This window comes from Halichoerus grypus, chromosome 2, assembly GCF_964656455.1.
Source record: "Halichoerus grypus chromosome 2, mHalGry1.hap1.1, whole genome shotgun sequence".
NCBI classification, from domain to species: Eukaryota; Metazoa; Chordata; class Mammalia; order Carnivora; family Phocidae; genus Halichoerus; species Halichoerus grypus.
Window position 1 is genome coordinate 123,056,755 of NC_135713.1, and position 11,088 is coordinate 123,067,842.

Sequence of the window (11,088 nt, forward strand, 5' to 3'; positions counted from 1 at the left end):
ATTCAACGTGGGAGGTCTGGTGGATAAATGGATTGGACAATGACTTAATCCAAACAATGACTCAGTTAGATTTTCTGAGACAGAATAATGTCGCTTAACTCTGCTGATCTCACCTTAGGTTAGGTGTTCTGAATAACTTAGCACACCATCGTCAGTTGGGTAGTTATCTGTGACTTCAGGGGAGAGTTGGGGTGGGTGGGCAAAAGAAGCAGGACTATACCAAGGGCTCCCTGAGTGCATGCTGGACTTGGAGGATGGGGGGATGCTAACATGCTTCCCTCCCCGCACTGAGCACCTGGGTGCAGAGGCCCCACGGTCAGTGTTCTTCCACGGGAAGACTCTGGGGTTGGAAAGGCAGCCCCAGCACCTGGCTTGTGTCATCCCAGAGTAGCCTGGGACTGAATGACAGACAAAAAAGAATGACAAGAATGCCATAAATCCAAAAATCACTTTTCCGGCTGAGTTAATTACAAGGATCACTGAAAACAGAGTAGATGATATCAACCTGTTTTATAGAGAGACCTGTGCATGCCTATTAAAACTCAGTGCCAAAGCTAGACCACACTGCCCTTGTCATTTTATTGTTTCAAAAATGTACTGAATGCTTACTATGTATTAAGGCTTGTGCAAAGCTCAGTGATCACGTGGCATCCCAATGAAACAGATTTCCAGGTTTTCATCAGCAGAGGGTATTATTCATAATATATTGCTAGTTTAAAAAAAAGTAGTTGAATCACAAAAAGACACAGGCTGTAAGAACATATGACAAAATATTAGCTATGGCTCTTAGGGTAATTGGATAATGGTAATTTTTTTGGTTTATACAACATTTAAACATATATATATATATATATATATATATATATATATATACCACTACCTAGGATACGTCTAACTCAGGCTACCAGGAAAAAGTCCTCTCAACAGTGACTCATCTACAATTAGCAAGGGCAGCATGATATTTGTTGCTGTAACTACACAAATTGTTCCTGACCGGTCACATACTGCATTTGCCAATGGAAGCTGGTTGATCTAAGTTTCTACTTCTTAGAAAGCCCCCAAACTTAGATCCTCTTAGGCTTTTGCATACCTTTGCAGTACATAGTTCCTTGGTGGATGAGTTTGATTCAAGTCCCAGAGAACCCCTAGACCAATGCCTGATTTGTTTTGGCGTATTTTATGTGCAAGGAAATAGAATTTATGTCAATTTCAAAGCCAACACAAAAACCAGACCTTCCGTGTTTCTCCAGAAAACCGCATCACGCTACTGCCTTTCATCTTTTCTCTTGGGCCAAGTTTAGACGAGACATAAACTCTAGGCAATTCGGAATGCACCGAGGTACGCAGAGACACCTGCTGCCGGAACACGGAGGACTTCAATGAGTAGCCGTGGGGACACATGCACTGGTGAGTGATGGCCAAGGATTTAACTCCTTATAAATACTGATTGCACTGAGTAAGCCTTTTTGGATTTCATGTAAATGTTTCTACCTCAACATAATCGCAGAATCTGTAAGAAAACAAGAACAAAAATGAAATCTCTGGTGAAACAGGGATGACCAAAGATCATCTTGCTGCAGGGAAAAGGTGTGTGGACTTGTCCTAAATGAAATTTGATGCTGTGGTGAGTCCTGGCCACACCCCAAAGTCACACGACACTTGGATAATTATCCATAGTCAGAGAAAACCTGCCTCACTATTGCTATAAATTTCAAGGCACAAACTGTATGAAAATTATTTTTGCTCTGTAGTCAACCAGTGGAAAATACCAGTTTTGACCTGGACCTGCCAAAGTGTACCTCTAAGTTATGCTTTGATTCTCTCAGCACAAATTCTCTTAATATGTTTGCTAAACAGGGTAACATTGCCATGGATACTTTCTGCTGCCCTACAACTTCCCTTACATACTCTGGCACCTTCTCTCAAAGCTACCACATATGATACCAACTCAACACATTAGCATGTCATTTGTTCTCCCCGTGGAGGGGAAATCCAGAGAAAAACTACGTAGAAATATGATGAAGAGAGAGGAAACATAAACTGGAAGAGAATGAGCGGGACAGAGATGGGCAACTTGGCTCAGAACGTGTATTGGGCTGACTTAACCCTTTCCGGGCTCATGCAGCTGCCGTGTTTAGGCCAATGAAAACCCACTCCTGTGTGAAGGAACAGAACAGATGGCGCCAGCTGACAACAGGGGATGGGGGGTACGGGGGGGTACAGGGCGCTATAGCCCACAGAGAAGATGGGAGAAAGCTTTCTCTCTCTACTGGCTGCAGTGGGAGCTAAGAACCAGCAACCCCTAGTTCCCCAGGGTGCCCCATGCAGAGGACCTGTGCCCACCTTTCAGCTTCATACATCTGAGCCGTGTCCGATGGAAATGTCCTCGCTGCAGTCGCTCTGGACGGCATGTGGGGGAACTGACCCTTCTGAATGATGCGTTGGCCGAATCCAGGAGGCTGATGGCACTACGGATAGTCACCTGGGTGCTTTCTGCTGGGCAGTGACAGACATTGCGGTGAGCACAGCACAGCACGTGAGGGTTTCTGTTATTTTGCTGCCTCTGTTCCCTCCTGCGTGTCTCCAAGCTCTGTCTGCTTCTCTCCACCTCCACTGCCAGTGAAGGCCCAGCCTCTAATACCACAATGTCCTCCCCAACGCCCTTTCTCCGGCTCTCTCTTTTCTCCGATCCATTTCCCTCACTGCAGCCAGAGTCCTCTTCTCAAACACAAATTTAATCGTGGCTTTTACTCTGCTTAAACACCTTCAGGGGTTTCCCGTTTTATTTTGAGACAGAATCCAAGGTGTCTCATGTGGTCTATGAAGTCTATGGGGTGGGCGTCTGCACTTCTGCCCCCACCCCCCACCTGCGGGCTCCTCATTGTGAACCACAATGTGAACCACATCCCCCTCTGGCCCCCCTTCAGGACACAGGTCGTCTTCATGCAGGGCACTGGCATGAGCTATGCCCTGTGCCTGGGTGCCCTCCTCTTCCCTGCCCGTTGGCACTGCCCCAGCCCCAGCCCCCTCTCATCCCCCGCCCTTCTTACAGATCTTGGCTCAGGCCATTACTTCCTCAGAGAAGCCTTCCCTGAGCCTCAGGCTAGGCCAGGCTCCCTTGTTATTCAGTCTACAAGAACCATGTTCTTGTCCTTCATGGTACTTACTAAAGTTTGGAATGAGACATTAAGTAAGATGTTGCAAGAGAGGGAAGTGCACACACATCCCAAAGGCTCCTTCTCTGTGGCTTTCCCTGACTTGGCTGCCTGAAGGGCTTGCGCCCATCGGAAAGATCGTGGCCTTCTCTTTGTTTCCACAGCTGAATCACAGCATTTTTCATACTGTCTCGTGTTTGTCCATGGGTCTGTCTGTCCATCAGTCTGTGCTCCTGCAGGTTGAGAACCGTGTGCACTTCCCACCTCAGACGGAGCCTATGCAGAGTGCGTGCTCAACAGTGACTGGCTAAGCCGAATAAGTAAGTCAGCTCCAGACTTCGCTAAGGAGCGGAGAGGACAGCATTCCTAGGAAGACAAGCTGTGTCTGTCCACCCAACCAGCCTGTGTGTGTTCAGTTTCTGTAACTGATTCATATTTACTGAGCATCTACTGTGTGCCAGGTAGAGCCCGAGGATGTAGCAGTGAACGAGACAAATAAGATTCCTGCCCACAAGGGGTTTAACTATAATGAGGAGACAGATAATAAACAACCAACAAAACAAATCAAATAGCAGCGGTAGTTAAAGGAATGAAAATAGGATGACAGAGAGTGCTAGGGGTCAGGGAAGATTTATGTCCTTTAAAGTGAGATCTAGGGGCACCTGGGTGGCTCAGTCGTTAAGCGTCTGCCTTCGGCTCGGGTCATGATCCCAGGGTCCTGGGATCGAGCCCCGCATCGGGCTCCCTGCTTGGCGGGAAGCCTGCTTCTCCCTCTCCCACTCCCCTTGCTTGTGTTCCCTCTCTCGCTGTCTCTCTCTCTGTCAAATAAATAAATAAAATCTTAAAAAAAAAAAAAATAAAGTGAGATCTGAAGACAAAGAGAAGTAAGGCAGAGGAAAGAGCATTCCAGATGGAGGACACAGCCAGTGCAAAGGCCCTGAGGCAGAACTAAACTGGGCATGTTAAAGAAACAGGAAGAAGTCCAGATGGCTGAGGAGTGCAGTGTGGAAGTGGGGAGTGGGTGGCGTGGGATTGAAGAAACGAGTGGGCTGGGGCCAGATGGCACGGATCAGTCTGCATGCATTGTGAAGCCACTAGGTGCTTGGAGCTGGGAGAAGGAGGGTGGCACAAATCTGTTCACGGAGGCATTTTGAAAACACCTCATGATAACACCTGCATAAAAACCATCCAGAGTTTGTGGGAAACGCTGTGACTCAAAAACCTCTGGGGATGGGCCCCAGACATAAGCATGTTTGACAACCTCACCAAGGATTCTCGTGTGCACTGACATTTGAGAACCACATAGCTGGACTTAATATTCTGCCTTGAAAGTTCACATCTTTTCCAATTTTATTCTTCAACCTGAATTTGGCCCTTTTTTAGGATAGGGAGAAAGATGGATGTACAATAAAGCCCATGGTTTTCTTGAATCTCCCATCTGAAGTCGCTGGTACTTGGGCCGAGTGAGGGACTTCCACATTACGAAGACTTGAGAGAGAAGGAGTATATTGGTAACATCACAGGAAATTATTTTGAATGACAGAAAGGCGTTCTTCTCAATGGCCTCTGGTTGAAGTGATGCAACTCTACTCAGCCGTAGAGTCTAAACAAACTTTATGTAGCCTAGGGGATCAAGCAGTGGAATTCAGGGCCTGTCAGCCAGAGGAAGACAGAAGTCACCCCCCTTGCTTTGGGCCGAGACACTCATGAGGAGGGAAAGGAGGAAGGAGGCCTTGGCAGGGACAATATAGTTCATCTCAATCTTGGAGTTATTTTGAGCTGATCCTGGCTTCTTGGGATGCTTTGGAATCTGGCAAAAGCAAACATAATTCTTCTCTAGAATTATAACATCATCTCAGTCCTCTATTTCTACAAAACAATTTTTGTAAATACAATGTTTAACACAAGATAAAAAATAACCAGAGCCACTCTAAGACATGACAGCATGAGAGAAAAATAAGAAAAACAATGGTGAGAAGAAAACAAACCCACATGGGCCTCAGATGTTAGAGTTACAATACAGACTTTAAAGCAACTATGCTATTTACGTTTGAAGAGGTAAGAGTTAAGCTTGAGAATTTTTGTCAGAGAACTAAAAGTTACAAAAAGAATCAAAGTAAGTTTTGGAAATTAAAAATACAATAGCTGAAATTAAGAACTCAAAAGATGTGTTTAACAGTAGATTCGATACAACCGAAGAGAAAATTGGTAAGAGAGACTAGAATATTATACTTAAAGTATGATTTGTGGACCAGCACTGACACAACCTGGGAGTGTTTTTTTAAAGTAGATTTTAAAATTTTAAAACGGTTTCAGATTTCAGAAAAGTTGCAAATATAGTACTGGAAGTTCTCATATAACTCACACCCAATTCCTACAGTAATACCTTACATCGATATGGTATATTTGTCACAATTAGTGAACCAATACTCATATGTTGTTATTAATGAAACCCCAGACTTTCTTCATACCTCCTGAGTTTTTATTTAATGTTCTCTTTATGTCTGGGAGCGTTTTAGAAATGCAGCATCTTGGGCCCCAGTATAAGCCTAGTATGAATCAGAATCTATATTTTAATGAGATCCCTAGGTGATTTTAAAGACATTAACATTTGTGAAATGTTGGTCAGAAAAAGGAAATTTCTCAGAGTGAAACATGGGGGAAAAAACAATGAAAAACACAGAAGGGAGTGTCAGGGGCAGAGTGAAGACAATGAGACCCCTGTCTACAGAAGTCTGACTGCAACCTTCAAACAAGATTACAGAGAGACTGGACCCGAGGCAGTATTTTAAGAGACAGTGGCTGAGAGCTTTCCAATACTGACACAAGATATCAAGCCACAGATTCTAGATACTCTAGGAACCCTACAGAGGAAAAAAAAGGAGATCCATACTAGGACCATCACAGCAATCTGTTGAAAACCACAGACAAAATAAGCAAACAAAAACAACTGTAAAAGCAGCCCAAATAAACACACAAAAACAGGTCACCTGGAAAGGAGTAACTACTGGACATAGAGCAGCCTTCTAAACAGAAATAATGGGAGCCAAGAGGCATTGGAATATCTCCAGAGCACTGAAAAAAAATGTAAAAGTTAACTAGAATTCTGTATCCACAAAAAAAATTTTTTCAGAGATGGTGACATGTTAAAATGCAGACAAATAAAAAATGAGAGAATTTTTCTCCAGCAGGCCTGCACTGAAGTAAATACTAAAAAGTATCTTTTGGGGCACCTGGGTGGTTCAGTCAGTTAAGTGTTTGCCTTCAGCTCAGGTCATGGTCCCAGGGTCCTGGGATCAAGCCCCGCATCGGGCTCCCTGCTTAGCAGGAAGTCTCCTTCTCCCTCTCCCTTGCTCCTCTCCCCTGCTCATGCTCTCTCTTTCTCTCTCTCTCTCTCACTTGCTCTAAGTCAATATATAAAATCTTTAAAAATAGAAAAAAATAAAAAGTATCTTTTGGGTAGAAGAAAAAATGATCCCAGACAGAAGTTTGGAGATGCAGAACAAAACAAAGAACAATGGAAGTGGAAAATATGTGGGTAAATCTAAATGACGTTCAACTGTGTAAAATAATAATAACGCATTATGGGCTTAAAAGATATAAAAATTAAAATATAACCAATAGCAGAGAGTTAAAGCATTAAATAAAATCACTGCATTGTCCAGAAAGAAATAGAACCATCAATTAATATTGGATTTTGATAAGTCATAATGCATACTATAATCTCTTGAATAAATATTAAAGGAATGACTAATAATCTACAAATTCAGTGCAATCTCTATCAAAATACCAATAGTATTTTTCACAGAACTAGGACAAACAATCCTAAAATTTGTACCATAAAAGACCCTGACCAACCAAAGCAATCTTGAGATAGAAGAAAAAAACTGGAGGTATGACAATCCCAGGCTTGAAGATATACCACAAAGCTGCCGTAATCAAAACAGTATGGAACTGGCACACAAATAGACACAAAGATCAACAGAACAGAATAGAGAGCCCAGAAATAAACCCACGATTATATGGCCAATTAATCTTCAACAAAGGAGGCAAGAATATGCAATGGCGAAAAGACAGTCCCCTCAACAAATGGTGTTGGGAAAACTGGACAGCTACCTGCAAAAGAATGAAATTGGACCATTTTCTATCATACACAAAAATAAATTCAAAATGGATTAAAGACCTAAGCTTTAAGACCTGACACCATAAAACTCCTAAAAGAAAACACAGGCAGTAATTCCTTGAACACTGGCCTTAGCAACATTTTCTGGATATGTCCCCTGAGGCAAGGGAAACAAAAGCAAAAATAAAATATTGGGACTTCATCAAAATAAAAAGCTTCTGCACAGCGAAGGAAACCATCAGCAAAATGAAAAGATAACATACTGAATGGGAGAAGATATCTGCAAATGATATATCCAATAAGGAGTTAATATCCAAAATATACAAAGAACTCATGCAATTCAACAGCAAGAAACCTCAAATAATAAAAATGGGTGGGGGGGGGCACCTGGGTGGTGCAGTCAGTTAAGCATTCGACTCTTGGTTTTGGCTCAGGTTGTGATCTCAGGGTCATGAGACTGAGCCCCACGCCAGGCTCTGCGCTTAAGGTTCTCTCTCCCTCTCCTTGTGCTCCTCCCCACCCCCAAGTAACTAAATAAATCTTTAAAAAAAAATGGGAAGAGGATCGAATAGACGTTTTTCCAAAGAAGACATATAGATAGTCAACAGACACATGAAAAGATGGTCAAGAACACTAACCATTAGGGAAACGCAAATCAAAACCACAATGAGGTATCACCGTACTCCTGTCAAAATGGCTGAAATCAAAACACAAGAAACAAGTGTTGGCGAGGATATGGAGAAAAAGGGAACCCTTGTGCACTGTTGGTGGGAATGCAAGCTGGTGCGGCCACTGTGGAAAACAGGATGGAGGTTCCTCAAAAAATTCAAAGTAGGAATACCATACGATCCAGTAATTCCACTACTGGGTATTCACCCAAAGAAAACAAAAATACCAATTTGAAAAGATATATGCAACCATATGTTTATTGTAGCATTATTTACAATAGCCAAGCTATGGAAGCAATCTGAGCGTCCATCAGTGGATGAATGAATAAAGATGTGGTGTACATATGCAATGGAATACTATTCAGCCATTTTTAAAAAGGATGAAATCTTGCAATTAGTGAAATAGATGGACCTAGGGTGCACTATGCTTAGTGAAATAAGTCAGGCAAAGAAAAACAAATACCATGTGATTTCACTTACATGTGGAGTCTAAAACACAAAACAAATGAACAAACAGATGCCGACTCATGAATACAGAGAACAAACAGGTGGTTGCCAGAGGGGAGACAGGTGGGGGGATGGGCAAAATATGGGAAGGGAATTAAGAGGTACAAACTTCCAGTTATAAAATAAAAAAGTCATGGAGATGAAAAGTATCACATAGGGAATACAGTCAATAATATCATAATAATGTACGGTGGCAGAGGGTAACCACACTTACTGTGGTAAGCCCTGCATTATGTATAGAATTGTCAAATCACTGTATTGTACATCTGAAATTAATACAAAATTGTATGTCACCGGTACTTCAATAAAAAAGAAAAAAAAAGAATGACTAAAAATTATATAAAATGCTCGAGTTAACAGAGGGATTAATGTAAATATAAAAATAGAAGGCAAGAGTGGTGAGAAAAGGTAATATAGAACAGGCAAGAAAAACAAAGTAACTGAGTAAGATGATGGATTTAAATGAAAGTATCAGTTTTTACATTCAATGCATTGGTCTAGGTAATAAAGAATGTCTGCCTCCATTTTTGGACACTTCACTGCTGAGGTTCTTAAGCCTTACCCTTCTGACTTCACCCTCTGCCTCACATCCAGGAAAAGTGTGAAGCTGGTGCTCCCTCCTTTGGCACCAGGAGGAGAATCAAATCACACAAGCCCCCAACCCAATCCCCTAACCATAGTCTCCCTTCCTTGTTCTCCCTAAGCCATTTCAGGCCTGCTTGGGGACCCTGACCTGTTTTCTCGGACAGCTTCAATTATGTAAGTAATAAACCTTTCCCTATCTTCTGGCATGTATGCATGGTGTCATCAACCTCAACATCCAACTCATTTTGGGTAGGGTCCTACTGTGTTTCTTCCGTGTGGCTAAGGCAGTTTATATGTTCTAATTAAAGGACCAAGATGATAAGATCGGATTTAAAAATACAAACCCCAATCATATACCATTTACAAGAGATGTGTCTAAAACACAGGGATCCAGAAAAGTTGAAAGTGAAGGATTGAAAGACAATTAACATGGAAGTCACTAAATACATTTGGTTTTGCTAGATTAATATCCAAAGACAAAAGGAGACTTTAAGGTAAAGTGCATTACCAGAGATAAACACTTTTTAAAAAATAAAGAGCTCTATTCAGAGGATGATATAACTATTCTAACACTGTATGCATCTAATAAAATAGCATCAAAATATTAATGCCTGAATAAAGTGTCAAACACAATCATGGTGGGAGACTGTTGCATGCATGTTTGGATAACTGAGAGCATGCAAACAGCCAGCAGAAACATAGTAAATGTAAACAACATGATTAGCAAACTGACGGGATCGACACATCATCTTCACGCCAAACCACAAGAGATACTTTGTTTTCTCAAGTCTATGTGGAATATTTATAAAAATTGACCAAGTGGTAGTTACACCACGGAGCTTTCTTTTTTGATGAATCACTGAACTGTATATTTTTATTTTATTCACATTACTGTTTTTATACTATTTTTCCATAGTAATCTGGAAATTCTCTGTCTAGGATTATTAAGATCCTCCATGGTGTCAGAGACTGAGGCTCTTTCTACTTTGCTTTCACTACATATACCTCCCATCTTCAAGGCCAACCCTGGTTCAAAATGGCTGTGGAAATTCCAGCAGTTGGACTCACATTCCAAACACAGGATGAAGAAGATAAGAAAAGGGATTTCACAAGCTCATTTTAAAAAAACACTTTCTAGAATTCGCAAACACTCTTTCTGCTTATATCTCATTGGCCAGAACTTGTTACTTTCACATCTAGCTTCACAGAAGGCTGGGAGTGGAGGCTTTATTTTGGTTGGCCATGTAGCCAGAAAAAAAAAAAAAAAAAAAGAGGGAGTCATTGCTACACAGGGAAAACTAAAATGATATCCAGATACTGAAATGGAAAGAGAGAAACAAAAGATTTCCATTTTGATCTTATCTTATTGAATGGACATTTTTTTTTCCATCCTATCACCACCACCACTACCCCCAAAAAAGGGCAAACTTTGCTCCCTAGGGTCCTCTTTGCCTTTATTCCTTTGGTGTGGTAAAAGGTGGGAATGGATGCACCAGGGAGGGACAGGCAAGCCAACAATTATAAAGTCCAATGAGCTTTGCATCCATACCCTAAACATAGTCGGTTTGACAAACAGCTATGAAGGTCTTACTTTTCAATTTGAAATGAGTGAACTGCACGGAAACTGAAGTCATTGATAAATACAGCCTCTATTTTATGTAGGATGTCCAAGGCTAAATCAAATGCAACTGTGAAAAGGCCAGATGTTATTCCCATTGCTGCATTTCAGTGTTTTCCTGGAAGTGATCTCACTCTGATGGCAATGCTGTTGTCCAACTGTGCATACTATTTATATCTAGAACCCTGGCTTTCAGGTTTATAATGCAACAAACTAAACACAGCTATTGCTTTGAATGCTGAGCCTGTCAGGAGAATTCAAGCAGAATCCCCAGTCTGGGATGCATTAACTCTGATGGCTGTCCAGAAGGCAGGAGCTTATGTAACTTGTAAACACGTGGAATACTGGTATGGAGCTCTAATGTACGCTTTCAGACGCCACCACCACAGGAACCAGTGTGAGGAATCAGTCTCCACTGTCCTTCACTGTCCC